The 14,592-nt window shown below is 41.6% G+C and overlaps 2 pseudogenes; both read left to right on the forward strand.

The window, feature by feature from the left end:
- Positions 1–1,808: 1,808 nt before the first annotated feature.
- Positions 1,809–2,217, forward strand: LOC116888766 (annotated as a pseudogene).
- Positions 2,218–3,855: 1,638 nt separating this feature from the next.
- On the forward strand, positions 3,856–4,670 carry LOC116888764 (annotated as a pseudogene).
- The last annotated feature ends 9,922 nt before the right edge of the window (positions 4,671–14,592 follow it).

Raw genomic sequence — 14,592 nt, forward strand, 5'->3', positions numbered from 1 at the left:
TTCAATTTCTGATTCTCCTGCTTCCGTCTCCCAAGTGCTGGGATTTATGGGCAGGTACCAACACATTGGGCAACAAAGAGGATACAAACAGTCTTAGATAACAATGGTACTAATAAACAAACAAGTAAATACATGAGCTGATTCTGTTTTTTAAAGGGCTATTATATAAAATAGCTTATATGATCAAGAAGAGGAAAAAGTACAAAAGCACAAATATACAAAATAAGAAATGAAAAATTTGGATATAGCTATACTAAGGGGATGATTTAAATATCATAAAGGTTATTTATTTATTGGTTTTACAAGAGTTTCTCTGTGTAGCCCTGGGTGTCCTAGAATTGACTTTGTAGACCAGGCTGGCCTCAAACTCAGAGATCCCCCTGCCTCTGCCTTTCAGGTGCTGAAATTAAAGGCATGGGCCACCAGTGCCCTGCACTGAGTGAAGTGATGAATGCCTTTTATTTACTGTATTTTTTCATAAATGTTTTCTGAGAGAGTCTTCCTATAGCTTGCCCAAGCTGCCCTCAGACTTATGGCTGGTGTCAAACTTGCCATAGCTGGCCTCAGACTTGCTATGCCACCTCGCCAGTTTGAACAAAGTTGTGACTTTCTAGCCTTAGACTCCTGAGTGAAGGGATCACAGAAATGCAGCATTATGCCCACCCATGAATCCTTTATGTAACTCCATGGAAAAGGTTTTAAAGACCAGGAAGAAATGGATAATACCATAGGAAAATGTCGTGTACCAAACTGGCCCTAAAAAGACAAAACTTCCATATGGAACAATGTCCTTAGAAGACACAGAGATAGTTATAAGGAGCTGTTTAACACCCCAAAGTACTGGTCCAAGATCTTTGTACACAGGGAGGTCTATTAACACCCAAAACACATAATTCCAATGATTTTGTTCTTTGTAAGGGATCAAGCCCCAGGCCTTGTTCATATTGGGAAAATGCTTTGCCATTAAACTATACCCAGAGAACCCTTTTAAAGCTTTGAATTGTTTTTTGTTTTGGGTTGTTTTGTTTTGAGACAGGGCTTTTCTGTGTAACAGACCTGGCTGTCCTAGAACTCACTCTGTAGACCAGTTTGGCCTCCAACTCACAAAGATCCTCTTATGTCTACCTCCCAAGTGCTGGGATTAAAGGCATGTGCCACCATGCCCACCCCACTTTTAAAGCTGTATGAAGTAAACATACCACTGATTCCAAGATCTGACAAAGATGCCACAAGAGACTCATGTAGAATGAGCCTCACTTATAATTAGTGATGCAGAATCCAAAATGACAGAATTCATAATTGTGTGGGGTTTATTACAGGGACGTAAGAATCATTTCGATACTAGGAAATCTACTGATAAAACCCGACGTTATTATTATGACCTACAGTGTATGCAGAGCCATTTGAAAAACAACAACAAAAACATAGTACCACCACTTGGGAGGCTGAGTATGGTGTGCTGTGAATTTAAGGAAGAATTGAGTTTTGTAATAAGGCATTGTCTCAAAAAAAATCAATAATAAATTCAACAGAGGGGGCTGGAGAGAATCAAAGGTGTTTAAGAGCTCTTGCTACTCTAGAAGAGGAGCTGGGTTCATTTCTTAGCACTCTCATGGTGGCTCACAACCATCCTTAACTCCAGTCCCAATGGATCTGATGCCCTCTACTGGCCTTCATGTGCACCAGGCATTAGTGTGGCATATACACATACAAATAAAAATAAATACGTCTTTAGAACTTCCAATGAAAGGGGAATATGACTTTTTCCTATTAAAAATTTTGTTGCCTGCTGTCCCCTTTCTCTTCAACGAGGCAGCCGAGAGGATGCCAACATGCAGATCTTCCTGAAGACCCTGATGGGCAAGACCATCAATCACTCTTGAGGTCGAGCCCAGTGACACCATCGAGAATGTCAAGGTCAAGATCCAAGATCGGAAGGCACCCCCTGACCAGCAGAGGCTGATAGTCGCCTGCAAACAGCTGGAGGATGGCCGCACCCTGTCCGACTACAACATCCAGAAAGCGTCCACCTTGCACCTGGTGCTGCGTCTTCGCGGTGGCATCATCCAGCCGTCCCTTTGTCAGCTTGCCCAGAAGTACAAGTGTGACAAGATGATCTGCCGCAACTGCTATGCACGCCTGCATCCCCGTGCAGTTAACTGTCGCAAGAAGTGCGGCCACACCAACAACCTGTGCCCCAAAAAGAAGGTCAAATAGAGCTGGGCCATACCTGCCCTGTGACCCCGGGACCAAATAAAGTCCCCTCCCATCGACTGGAGCAGTAAAAAAAAATTGTTAAAAATTTACAAATAAATAAAACACTAAACTCAACCAGTCCCCAGTCTATACAACTCAATGAAATTATATATAGTTAAAAATAGGCATTTAAAATAGAAACTGTGAGGGTTGGGGATTTAGCTCAGTGGTAGAGCGCTTGCCTAGTAACTGCAAGGCCCTGGGTTCAGTCCCCAGCTCCGAAAAAAAGAAAAAAAAAAAAAAACAATGGAAATTCAAATTAAATTGTATACTTTCAGCAGCAAATATATTTTATACACTAAGGCACCACCAAAATTAAAAAAAAATGTATAAGAGAATTAGAACTAGAAAAAATAGTTAGCTTCATGTTCTTTTTCAAAACTCAGGGGGTTGGGGGTTTAGCGCACGGGGAACGGGCTTCCCGGGAAAAGACAAGGCCACTGGTTCGGTCCAAACCCAAAAAAAAAAAAACAAAAAAAAAAAAAAAAAAAGAACCAAAACTCAGACTTCCTCATACCATAATATTTATTTAATATTTTGTTCTCTTTTTTCTTTGTTATACTGTACCCACATGTACATCTGTTCACACACACACACACACACACACACACACACACACACACACACACACACACACACTCACACACACACACACTATTGACTGAACTCTGCATATGAAAGAGAACACGATTTTTTTTTTCTTTTCTGAGTTTGTATAACCTTGCTGAATATTGTACATTTTAAGGCATTCCATTTTCCTGCAATTTTTTTAGTTTTTTTTTTTTCGGTTTTTTTGAGACAGTTTTTTTTTTCCTATGTAGTACTGGCTGTCCTGGAACTCAATCTGTAAACCTGGCTGGCCTGTTGCCTATGTCTTGTTGACACATGTCTTTAATTCCAGCACTAGGAAGGATCTCTGAGCTTGAGTCTACTCTGGGCTACAGAGCAAGTTCCAGGACAGCCAGGGATATGCAGAGAAACCCTGCCTCAGAAAAAACAAACAAACAAACAAACAAAACAACCAACTAACTAAACAAAAAGACGTGTGTCACCTTCATGTGGCTGAGAAGGCTCCATGTGTTAGGGCAATAGAAACAAAAACCACCTAAGAAACAATTTCCAAAAGAAATGTCCCAAACCTTTCTGAGAAATATAACATCCCAGAGGAAGAAACAGAAAGGTGTTTTATTTTCTTAGGCAGGAAGACTCACAATTATAAAAATTCCAAATTAACTTTTGCGCTCTTCTTTTCTTTCTTTTTTCTTTTCTTTCTTTTTTTTCTTTTTCCGGAGCTGGGGACCGAACCCAGGGCCTTGTGCTTGCTAGGGCAAGCGCCTACCACTGAGCTAAATCCCCAACCCCTCTTCTTTTCTTTTTGATATTATAATTCCATAAGTGTTACCCCTTTAAGCCCTCCTTTTAATTAATTGATAGAGGGGGAAATGATCAAAAATCATAGATTGTGGTCAGTTGTGGAGAGACGTAGAGGAGTTGAGTTCATGTGTGTAGTGAGGCAGACAGTTCCATCGCAAACTATTGACCTCTCCGGGACTCAGCCGTCAAATACCCTGTCTGGTAGGAAAACACTAGCCAGGCATCATGAGTGGCTGTTGAGTGTTCATTGGGAGAGTAAATCCAGCAGTGAGGGAGAAAGATGTGGAAAGATTCTTCAAGGGTTACGGACGGATCAGAGATATTGATTTGAAAAGAGGTTTTGGTTTGTGGAATTCAAGGATGCAGATGACGCTGTCTATGAACTTGATGGAAAGGAACTTTGCAGTGAAAAGGGTAACTATTGAACATGCTTGGGCTCGGGCTCAAGGTGAAAGACGTAGAGGACGATACTCCGACCATTTTAGCAGTCGCAGACCTCGAAATGATAGACGAAATGCCCCACCTGTAAGAACAGAAAATCGACTTATAGTTGAGAATTTATCCTCAAGAGTCAGCTGGCAGGATCTCAAAGATTCCATGAGACAAGCTGGGGAAGTAACCTTTGCGGATGCACATCGACCTAAACTAAATGAAGGGGTAGTTGAGTTTGCCTCTTATGGTGACTTAAAGACTGCTAGTGAGAAACTTTCTGGAAAGGAAATTAACAGGCGAAAAATCAAATTAATTGAAGTCAGCAAAAGGCACAGGTCAAGAAGCAGGTCACGATCTCTGACCAGGAGTTCCTCTAGGTTCCATAGCCAATTCCGTTTACGAGGAGCAAGTCTCACAGTCGATCAAGGAGCAGGAGCTGGAGCGGAGCAAGTCCTGTTCTGGTAGTAGGTCTCCCGTGCCTGAGAAGAACCAGAAACGTGGTTCTTCGAGTAGATCTAAATCTCCAGCATCTGTGGATCGCCAGAGGTCCCGATCCCAGTCCAGGTCCAGATCAGTTGACAGTGGCAATTAAACTGTAAATAATTTGCCCTGGGGCCTTAAAAAAACAATTTCCCAAACCATACTTGCTAAAAATTCTGGTAACTATGTGCTTTTCTGTGGGTGGGATTTGGATGGGATTGGGCTGGATTTCTTTTGTAGATGTGACCACCAAGGGGTGTTGAAAACTAATTGTATTAAATGTCTTTTGATAAGCCAAAAAAATCATAGATTATATGAAAAAAACTTTTAGTAAAAAATGTAAAAACAAGTTGTCTTTTTCCACGAATTAACTGTCATCTCTACCCTTTTGTGTTGCCGTTGCTGGCTTTTCTTTTCTTTCTAGAACTTTGTTAAATAAATAGGAAGAAAACTCTTGCCAGTGATGGCTTTAGTTTTTTGAGGCAGAATTTTATGTACTCAGGCTGGCTTAGAACTTGCTATGGGGTGACCTTGAACTCCTCATCCTCCTGAGTCCACTTCTCAAATGCTATGTTTATTGGTGCCTAGTATTTTTTTTAAACCTTGCTAATGGCTATGTGTAATCAATTTTCTTAAGACTTTTAAAATTTAAAATGTTTTTGCAAGACAGTTTCTCTGCCTGTCCTGGAGTTTGCTCTGTAGACCAGACTGTCCTTGAACTCACAGAGATCCACTTGGCTCTGCCACCCAAGTGCTGGGAGTAAAAGTGTGTCATGGTGACCCAGATTGGTTTTTTATTTTATTTATTTATTTAAACAAATGAGTGTATTTTATGTGTACCATGTGCATGTCTAGTGCACACAGAGGTTAGAAGACACTGGATCCCCTGGAACTGGAGTTATGAATGGTTGTGAGTTACCATATAGGTGCTGGGAATTGAACCCTGGTCCTCTACAAGAACAACATATGCTCTAAACTACTGAGCCATCTCTCCAGCCCCAGATTTTACTTTAAATTATATGTATGTGTAAGTATGTATATGTATGTGCAGATGAATGCAGGTGTCCTATGTTCATTAATTTTAAAATTAACATACAAAGTAATGGATTGCATTATGCCTCTTTTCTTTTTCTTTTCTCCTTTTTCTTTCTCTGTGTAGCCCTGGCTGACTTGGAACTTACTCTGTAGACCATGATTGCCTCAAACTAAGAGATCCACTTGTCTCTGCCTCCCAAGTTCTGAAATTAAAGGCCTATACCACCACTGACAAGGAATCTTCCTTCCTTCCTTCCTTCCTTCCTTCCTTCCTTCCTTCCTTCCTTCCTTCCTTCCTTCCTTCCTTCCTTCCTCCTTCCTTCCTTCCCCCTCCCTCCTCCCTCCCTCCTCCTCCCTCTCTCCCTTTTCTTCCTTTTTTTTGAGACAGTGTTTCTCTGTGTAACAGTCCAGGCTGCCCTGGAACTTCTTCTGTAGACCATGCTGGCCTTGAGCTCAGAGAGATCTGCCTGCCTCTGCCTCTGGAGTACATGCCTGGCACATCATGGCATTTTCATGCATTGTTCTTAATCATTTTCTTAAGATTTTTTTTCTTGCCCAATCTTCATGCCCACTTCTTGTCAGTCCCTTCCTTTTCCCAGTAGCCCCTTGTGGTGGTTTGAATGAGAATGGCCTCCATAGGCTCATACATGGAACATGTGGTTCTCAGTTGGTTAAGGAAGGATCAGGAGGTGTGGCACTGTTGGAAGAGGTACATCACTTGGCCGGGGGTGGGAGGTGGGGGGAGCTTTGAGGTTTCAAAAATCCCATATCATTCCCAGTTAGCTCTCTCTGCCTCATGCTTGTGGGTCAGACTACTGCTCTAGCACCATGCTGGCCTGTTGTCATGTTCCCTACTGTGATAGTTATTGGACTTACTCTCTCAAACTGTAAGCCTCTAAGAAATGTTTTCTTTTATAAGTTGCCGTGGTCATGGTGTTTTGTCATAGCAATTGAAAAGTAAGATATCCTCTTTTCTGCTTTCACAGATGACTTCCATTTTTCATGTATCTGTGTATTCAAAATACTTGCTAATACCTTCCCACACTGAGTTTAGCCACTCGATTTGCTATACCAATGACATAGTGGTAGAATATAAACATACATTTCAAAAGCTTTTGGATATTTTCTTTCTTCTTTTGGACATCAACCAGGCCTGTGAGAATTCTGTACCTCTGTACAGTGACACCTTATATTCTATTGGTACATTCCCAGGGATGGTATAGCTGGACTTTATGGTAGTTGAATTTTTTTTTTTTTTTCGGAGCTGGGGACCCGAACCCAGGGCCTTGCGCTTCCCTAGGCAAGCGCTACCACTGAGCTAAATCCCCAACCCCGTAGTTGAATTTTTTAGTCTTTTTTTTTTGATGTATACCCATACCAATTTTATTTTGTTCTTTTCTGGTTTTTGTTTTGTCTTTCTCTCTCTTCTCTCTTCTCTCTCTCTCTCTCTCTCTCTCTCTCTCTCTTCTTTCTTTCTTTCTTTCTTTCTTTCTTTCTTTCTTTCTTTCTTTCCTTCCTTCCTTCCTTCCTTCCTTCTTTTGAGAAAGAGTTTCTCTGTGTAGCCTTGGCTGTCCTGGAACTTGTTTTGTAGACCAGGGTAGCCTTGAACTCGAATCCACCTGCCTTTGCCTCCTGAGGGGCACAAGAGATTAAAGGTATGCAATACCATGTCCTAGCCTATACTGATTTTCCATATAAATTAGTGGCTGGACTCAATTATAAAAGAAAAATGTTAAAGTTTAATAAAGAAGAGAGTTAGGTGAAAGGTGAATTGAACAGTTCATAGCCACTGTTCTTGGATGGAGTGAGTTCTACAATAATACCAACTATTTGTGTGTGTGTGTGTGTGTGTGTGTGTGTGTGTGTGTGTGTGTGTGTGTGTGAGAGAGAGAGAGAGAGAGAGAGAGAGAGAGAGAGAGAGAGAGAGAGAGAGAGATCACACTATAGGCCAATCAGAAAACTTCCTCTATTGCCTCCCCCTACCTTAGTTTTTGAGACAGGGTCTCTCACTGAATCTGGAACTCACAGATTCAGCTAGCCTGATTGGCCAGTGGGCCCCTGAGGGTTTATAGATACAACTTAGGATTTTTTTTTAATTTTTTAAAGATTTATTTATTTATTTTATGTATATAAGTACACTGTTGCTCACTGTTGCTCTCTTTAAACCAGAAGGGGGCATCAGATCCTATTTCAGATGGTTGTGAGCCACCATGTGGTTGCTGGGATTTGAACTCAGGACCTCTGGAAGAGCAGTCAGTGCTCTTAACAGCTGAGCCGTCTCTCCAGCCCCAAACAATGTTTCTTTTTTTTTTAAATAGGTTTTTTTTTTAATAGGTTTTTTTTTTTAATTCCGGAGCTGAGGACTGAACCAGGGCCTTGGCAAATGCTAGGCAAGTGCTCTACCACTGAGCTAAATCCCCAACCCACCACACCTTAGGTTTTAACATGGGTACTGGAGATCTGGATCCAGGTCTTCATACTTAGAAACCAATGGAGTCATTTTTTCAGCCTTCAAACCTCTAAGATGCAAATTCATCAAAAGGCCTCTAAAATTCCCAATTGAATTTTTGAAATTTATGTGATAATATTCAAATCACCTTAAAGGACTAAAGAGAAGGAACTGCCTTATCGGATACTAAATTACACTACAAAATGTTACATTACAACCAAAGTGACATTACTGCTACAACAAAACAACTAAAGAAAAGAAACTGCCTTATCAGATACTAAGTTACACTACAAAATGTTACAATCAAAGTGACATTATTGCAACAACAAAACAGACTTCTCCATATGTAACATAGTGTGTATATAGTGTTTTGGTGTGTTTGTGTAAAGTCATGGTAAGTTAATGGGAAAAAAAGAGAAATTATTTTGTATTTGATGACTGGAAATCTGGCTCATTACAAAAGAAAACTGTATTTCTACCTACGACTTAAAGTATGGATTCTAATATACCAGGCAGGATGGCACAGGCTTTTAATCCCAGCCCTTGGGAAGCAGAGGCAGGCAAATCTGGTGAGTTCCAGGACAGCCTGGTCTTGTCTCAAAACAAAAGGAAACAAAACAAAAATGTGGATCCTACACAGACAGAATCTAAAACTAACTATTAATAACATGCTAACAGAAAAATAGAACAATCTTTTTGCAGCCTATAAGGGAGCTACTTTAAAAATAAAATTCCCAAACTAAATCTGCAAGAAAATGCAGTGATGGCCCACTCCAGGAGCCAATGTAAGTTATAGGCCATGGAGATTCCCTATACACTCCTGTATACTATCCTGCTGAAAATTCCCGATTTAATATAACTACATAGAATAAGAATATAAATATAAAATTTGGGCAGTATATAAGTCAAGTAGCCTAGAGTCTTCAAATCTATCAATATATTCAAACAATAACTGAGCAGGGTGACACTTATCTATAATTCTAGTAGTTAGGAGGTAGAGGCAGAAGCATCAGAAGTTCAAGGTCATCTCCAAATACATAGTCAGCTTGAGAACAGCCTGGGCTACATGAAATCTTGTCTCAAAAAATATTACTTGAAACTCACAAAATACAGAAGAGGTACAAAAATTAAAAGAGAAACAGACAACTCATGACAAAATGTACAAGTCCATTTGTACATTGAAACAGGTTGGGTGTAATGCATGTATGCTGATGAGATGCTGGGATCAAAAAATAGAAGTAGCTTTTAAAACATTTTGAGGATAATTGGCTAATTTGAGAATGTGACATGCACATATTTGTATACAGAAGATCTATTCATGCACTAGATATATACATTAATTTGCATTAACTTTTTTGGCAGCATTGTGCATGCTAGGAAAATATTCTGCCACTGAGTTACAGCCCCAGTCCTAGACCATATTTAAGTGCATTATTATTGTGGTTTTTCTGTAGTCTTAGGGATTGAAATCTAGGTGCCTTGCCCATGCTAGACAAGTGCTCTCTTTTCTGTAGTCTTAGGGATTGAAATCTAGGTGCCTTGCCCATGCTAGACAAGTGCTCTCTTACTGAGCTACGTCATTAGCCTCCTTTTCGACTTTTTAAAATTTGAGACAGGGTCTCATTCAGTTGCCCAGGCTGATCTTGAACTCATTCTGTAGTTCAGACTGCAGGACTAGGGGTGAGTTTGGCCCAGCGGTGGAATGCTTGTAAATATACATTAAGCTCAAAATTCAAACTTAGTACTAAAACGTACTACATAGGGGCTGCAGATTTAGCTCACTGGTTAAGAGCACTGATAGCTTTTTAGGATTGGGGTTCGATTCCTAGCACTTGCAAGGTTGCTCACAATGGTAACTCCAGATCCAGGGGATCGGACACCGTCTTCTGACCTTTCTAGGTAGCAGGCATGCACATGGTGCACAGGCATACACAAAGGCAAAACACCCATACACATAAAATAAATAAAATACTGGTAATTATTTTACCAGTGGCTCATACATGTTGCAACTGAGTAGAACTGTTTAACTGCCCCCCTCCCTTGGTAGCTTGTATAGTATTTTTTTGGAAGCATGGAAGTCAGATCATAGGAAACAGGCTTTCAGGCTAGACCCAGGTCAAATCATATGAGTTTGTCTTAAGTGTACAGTGTCTTTACCAACAGGAGCTGAACCTCAAGCTCTGAGAAGCAACCAAGAGCTACATCAATAATCTATATTGCTTTCAGAGTCACTTGGACTATCCTGACCAATCACTGGAAAGGAGGTTTCTCATGCATGGTACTGGGGTTTTGTTAAGCTATGGGTTTTGTGGGAAGCAGTCAGCTCAAGTGGTTTAATTTCCTTTAACATATAATAAATATTATATATGTATTATATGTTGTAAGATATATAAAATAGCTATACAATATATAAGTGTAATACACACACATTTTTTGGTATGTTTAAAATGATGATTCCTGGATGCTTTATCAAATAACCTTGGTGTTGTCAACAGCCAGAGTTTTAGTTGAGAAAATTAGGTTTGATGCACGAATTTGCATTTCCAAGTTACTGAATGATCATGTCCTCTGGTAGTCCAAGTACCACATTTTGAGAACTAATGGAAAACAACGAGATTGTTTGCAAATTTTATCCTTCTGTTTCTGTGTTTTTCGAGCTTGTATTACTTTACAGGTTTGGTTTATCATAAACTCCCTTTCATCTATGTGTACTCTGAACTTTCCTGTTCTTCCTGGAGATAATCATTTAAGACACTGGATTGAACTAGGTATGTAGCTCAGATGCTACAGTGCTTGCATAACATGCCAGAGGCATTGGGTTGGATCTACTGCAGGGCTCACATTTAAATTGGGCGTGGTGGTATGCGTTTTAATCTTATAACCCAGAGAAGGATCAGGAAGTTCAAGGCCATCCCTGCTACACAGACATTCTGAGACCATCCTGGGTTAGAAGACTTTCTGTCTCAAAATCATGAATTTCCTTTTTAAATCACTCTGGCTGTGCAAACCAGGCTGACCTTGAATTCTGGATCCTCCTACCTCAGACTCTGTAGTCTGGGGATGACAGGTATGTACTGCCATACCTGGCGTTAATATTTCTCCTTAACCTGATCTAATTTTGCCAATGCTATCTACTAAACCCTTCCATACTCATTGATTTGTGGTGCAGCTCTTAATTTCAGTTAACAAATTTGCTTGAAGCCAGTGTTGTACTGGGTCTCTTTGAGAGTTCAAAGATGAACTGTCCTTTCTCTGAGGAGTCCTCTCTCTTGTGGTGATGAAACCACATTAAGTATATTGTACAAGGACTGGAGAGATGGCTCATCAGTTAGGAGTGCTTGTTGCTCTTGCAGAGGATCTGAGTTTGACTGCAAGCATTTACATGGTGTCTCACAACCATTTGCGATTCCAGATTCAGGGGACCGAAAGCTTTCTTCTGATCTCCACATGCATCAGCTGTATATGTTATGCACATACATACATAAAAGTAAAACACACACACAAACTAGAACAAATCTATTTAAAAAAACTAAGAAAAATTATTACAGTGTAGTATATTGTGATAAACCCCAAAGAATGCTATGAGTGTTACTCAACTGGGAGTGAAAAAAACCATTGTATTAGAAATTTCATAGAATGACAAAAGTTAGGCTTTAGGGAAATAGAACCTGTAAATACTATGGCTAATTTGAGGGTCCAGAAGGGTCTGGTGTTTAGAGAGAAAGGTAGCAGCGAATCCTATACTATAAGGGGAAGGAGAGCAAAAGGGCTTATTTTCCGCAGTGATGGGTTGCACGTGAAGAAACACAGGTTCTGGGTTCTTGCCTCACCTAGCCCAACCCCACCCTTACGTTTAGACTTGAGGAGGGGGAAAGGACTGGAAGTAAATGATCAGGAAGGATTTAAACTAATAGTTACGTTTTCCAGAGGGTTATCTTACTCCCCAGCCAAGTCAGGAGTTTCTTGAAATGGTTTTTAAAGACATTCTTACCTACCCTCGCTTTAGGGATAGGTTTATTTTCTGCAAACACAGGAATTACACATGAGGGAGAAGAGGATAAACCGGCGAGTGACAATGACCAAGAGTTTCGGTTCCTGCTCCCGGCTGAGCTTTCCTAAGCTTTAGGGCCCTGTGAAACTGGAAGGCTGCTGAAAACAGCTAACTCACTTCAGGTGGGATATAGGCAGCCAAACAGACACGTGATCCCGGCGGCCATCTTCTCGCACCCGGCCTGTCGCCATCTTCCAGGAGGACAAACCATTGCCCCCTACCCTCATCTAAGGCCGCCAGTGATTCCTTTGGTGACTGAGACTAGAGAAGATACATCTTTAACCCTAGCCAGGAGGCCTCACAAAAGAGTTCGTCTTACAAATAGTTTTTGTGGCCGCATGAGTATACACAAGCACACGCACACCACCCCCTCCATCACCGGGCTCCCGCGCCCCTCTTCGCTATTTCTTTGCCCGGGGGCAGCCAGGAGGCGGGGCCAGCGTGGGAGCAGGGGCAGGACTGCGCGGCGCTGCAATTATCTCCGTCCTTGCGTATTACGCAAATCAGGCGGAGCAAAGAGCTGGGCTGGGATCCGGAAGTCTGGGCGGAGCCTAGCTGCGCGCTCCTCAACCTGCGACGTTGTACTTCTAGCTGCTCTCCGAGGTCCCTGCCGGAAGTGTAGGTAAGAGACTACTCTCTTTTTTTCGTGGTGAGTGCTCATCAGGCCAGCAATACAGTAAGGATTGTTTTTTCAAAGGTGAAACCAGAGATGCTCGCCATCCTGGACTAGAGAGGTGAAAAGCTGGCTCGCTTGTGGGGTAGAAAACCTTGGCAGAGCGATATGAATAGCTCCACACATGGCGATGCGCTGAACTGCATTCTGGCGGCCTCAGAGAGAGGCTTTAAAGGTCCACCCTGGATATGTAGAGAGGCACAGGCCATGCGTATGAGACAAAATGTCGGTTGCCTTCCGCCTTTCAGTATATTTGGGCGTCATTTCGCATTACTGCCATTTCTCCCATGTAGATAGACGCCCCCTTCCATGTGTGAGAATGTCTATTACGTTTATATTTTCACTGCGTAATGGAGGAGGGTGTCAACCCATGAAATGGTGGATGATATCATCCCTGCCTTATAAGAAAATAATTTCCAGGGGTTGGGGATTTAGCTCAGTGGTAGAGCGCTTGCCTAGCAAGCACAAGGCCCTGGGTTCGGTCCCCAGCTCCGAAAAAAAGAAAAGAAAAAAAAAAGAAAATAATTTCCAATACAAGACTGAGAGGCAGACTTCTGGCTTACTAAGGCATAGGTCTTCAACGGGGCTTGTCCATCTCCATACTGCTATAGGGGAGCTCAAAAATGTGTAATATCTAGAGGAAGAGAGCTCCTAACTAGAGACCTGCCCTTCCCATGTCTACCCTTCTAGCAGAGTAACCAGTCGACACCATTAGCCTGAATATCAGTTCTCAAAATCATCGGAGACAGAGACTTATGGGCAACTACACAGATTTACCCCTCTCCCTGAACTGGAGACTCTTCATTGTGGAAAATTCGACCCCTTATCTACCCCATAAAGAATTGCTGTATTTCTGATTTAGTAAAGACCCACCCAAATTGGCTTATAGTACATGGGAACAGACTTTAGTTTATCGAGAGCATGTTATGTATGACTCTCAAGGAGACCTCAGGGTAGAGCAACTCAGGTTTATTTTCTTCCCCTATGAGGTAAAGACAGACCCCCACACTCCAAATGGTTTATAACCACCAGATTGACCAAGAGAGGGGCATCTGAGCAGTAGAGATGCAGATGACCTCCTCCCATTAAGGCCAGAAAGCCAGTGATATTACTGATCATTCTACAATGCAGTGCATTTGAAATCTCTCCTTATCCATAGTATAGGAGCTCAGATTTTTCTCTCCTTTTAAAAAATGTATTTTACTTATGTATATGAATGCTCTATTTATTTACATGTGCACCATGACAGAAGAGGACATGGGATTCCATTATAGATGGCTGGCTATGTGGTTGCTGGGAATTGAACTCAGGATCTCTGGAAGAAGAGCCAGTTCTCTTAACCACTGAGCCATCTCTCCAGCCCCTTAAATCTTTTTTTTTTCTTATTGTCGTTTTTGGTTTTGTTTTGTTTTCTGAGACACGTTTTGTGTGTGTGTATGGGGGTGTGTGTATATGTTTGTGTAGCCCTGGCTGTCCTAGAACTTGTTCTGTAGACTAGGCTGACCTCGAACTCATAGAGATCTGCTAGCCTTTGCTTCCTGAGTGCTAGGATTAAAAGAATCCATCACAACTGCCAGGCATATTTCTTCTCACCTAAGGTAAAATGATAGATGCATACTTCCCAAGGGAGGAGCAAATTCATTGAGTTTATCATTGCATGGTCTTATGCCTCCCCATTCACAGAGAGCCAGAGGCCCTGTGCCCTTCAATACTAATGTGCTGTGACTTCAACACACATGAAATCTACACACACCACTCCACTCCACCACCTGTGGAAGGATTCAGACTAGGTTCCATCAGGCAGAAGTGTGTGGACCCTACTCATTCAAACCTATGCACTTC

The sequence above is a fragment of the Rattus rattus genome, chromosome X, assembly GCF_011064425.1.
Source record: "Rattus rattus isolate New Zealand chromosome X, Rrattus_CSIRO_v1, whole genome shotgun sequence".
NCBI lineage: Eukaryota > Metazoa > Chordata > Mammalia > Rodentia > Muridae > Rattus > Rattus rattus.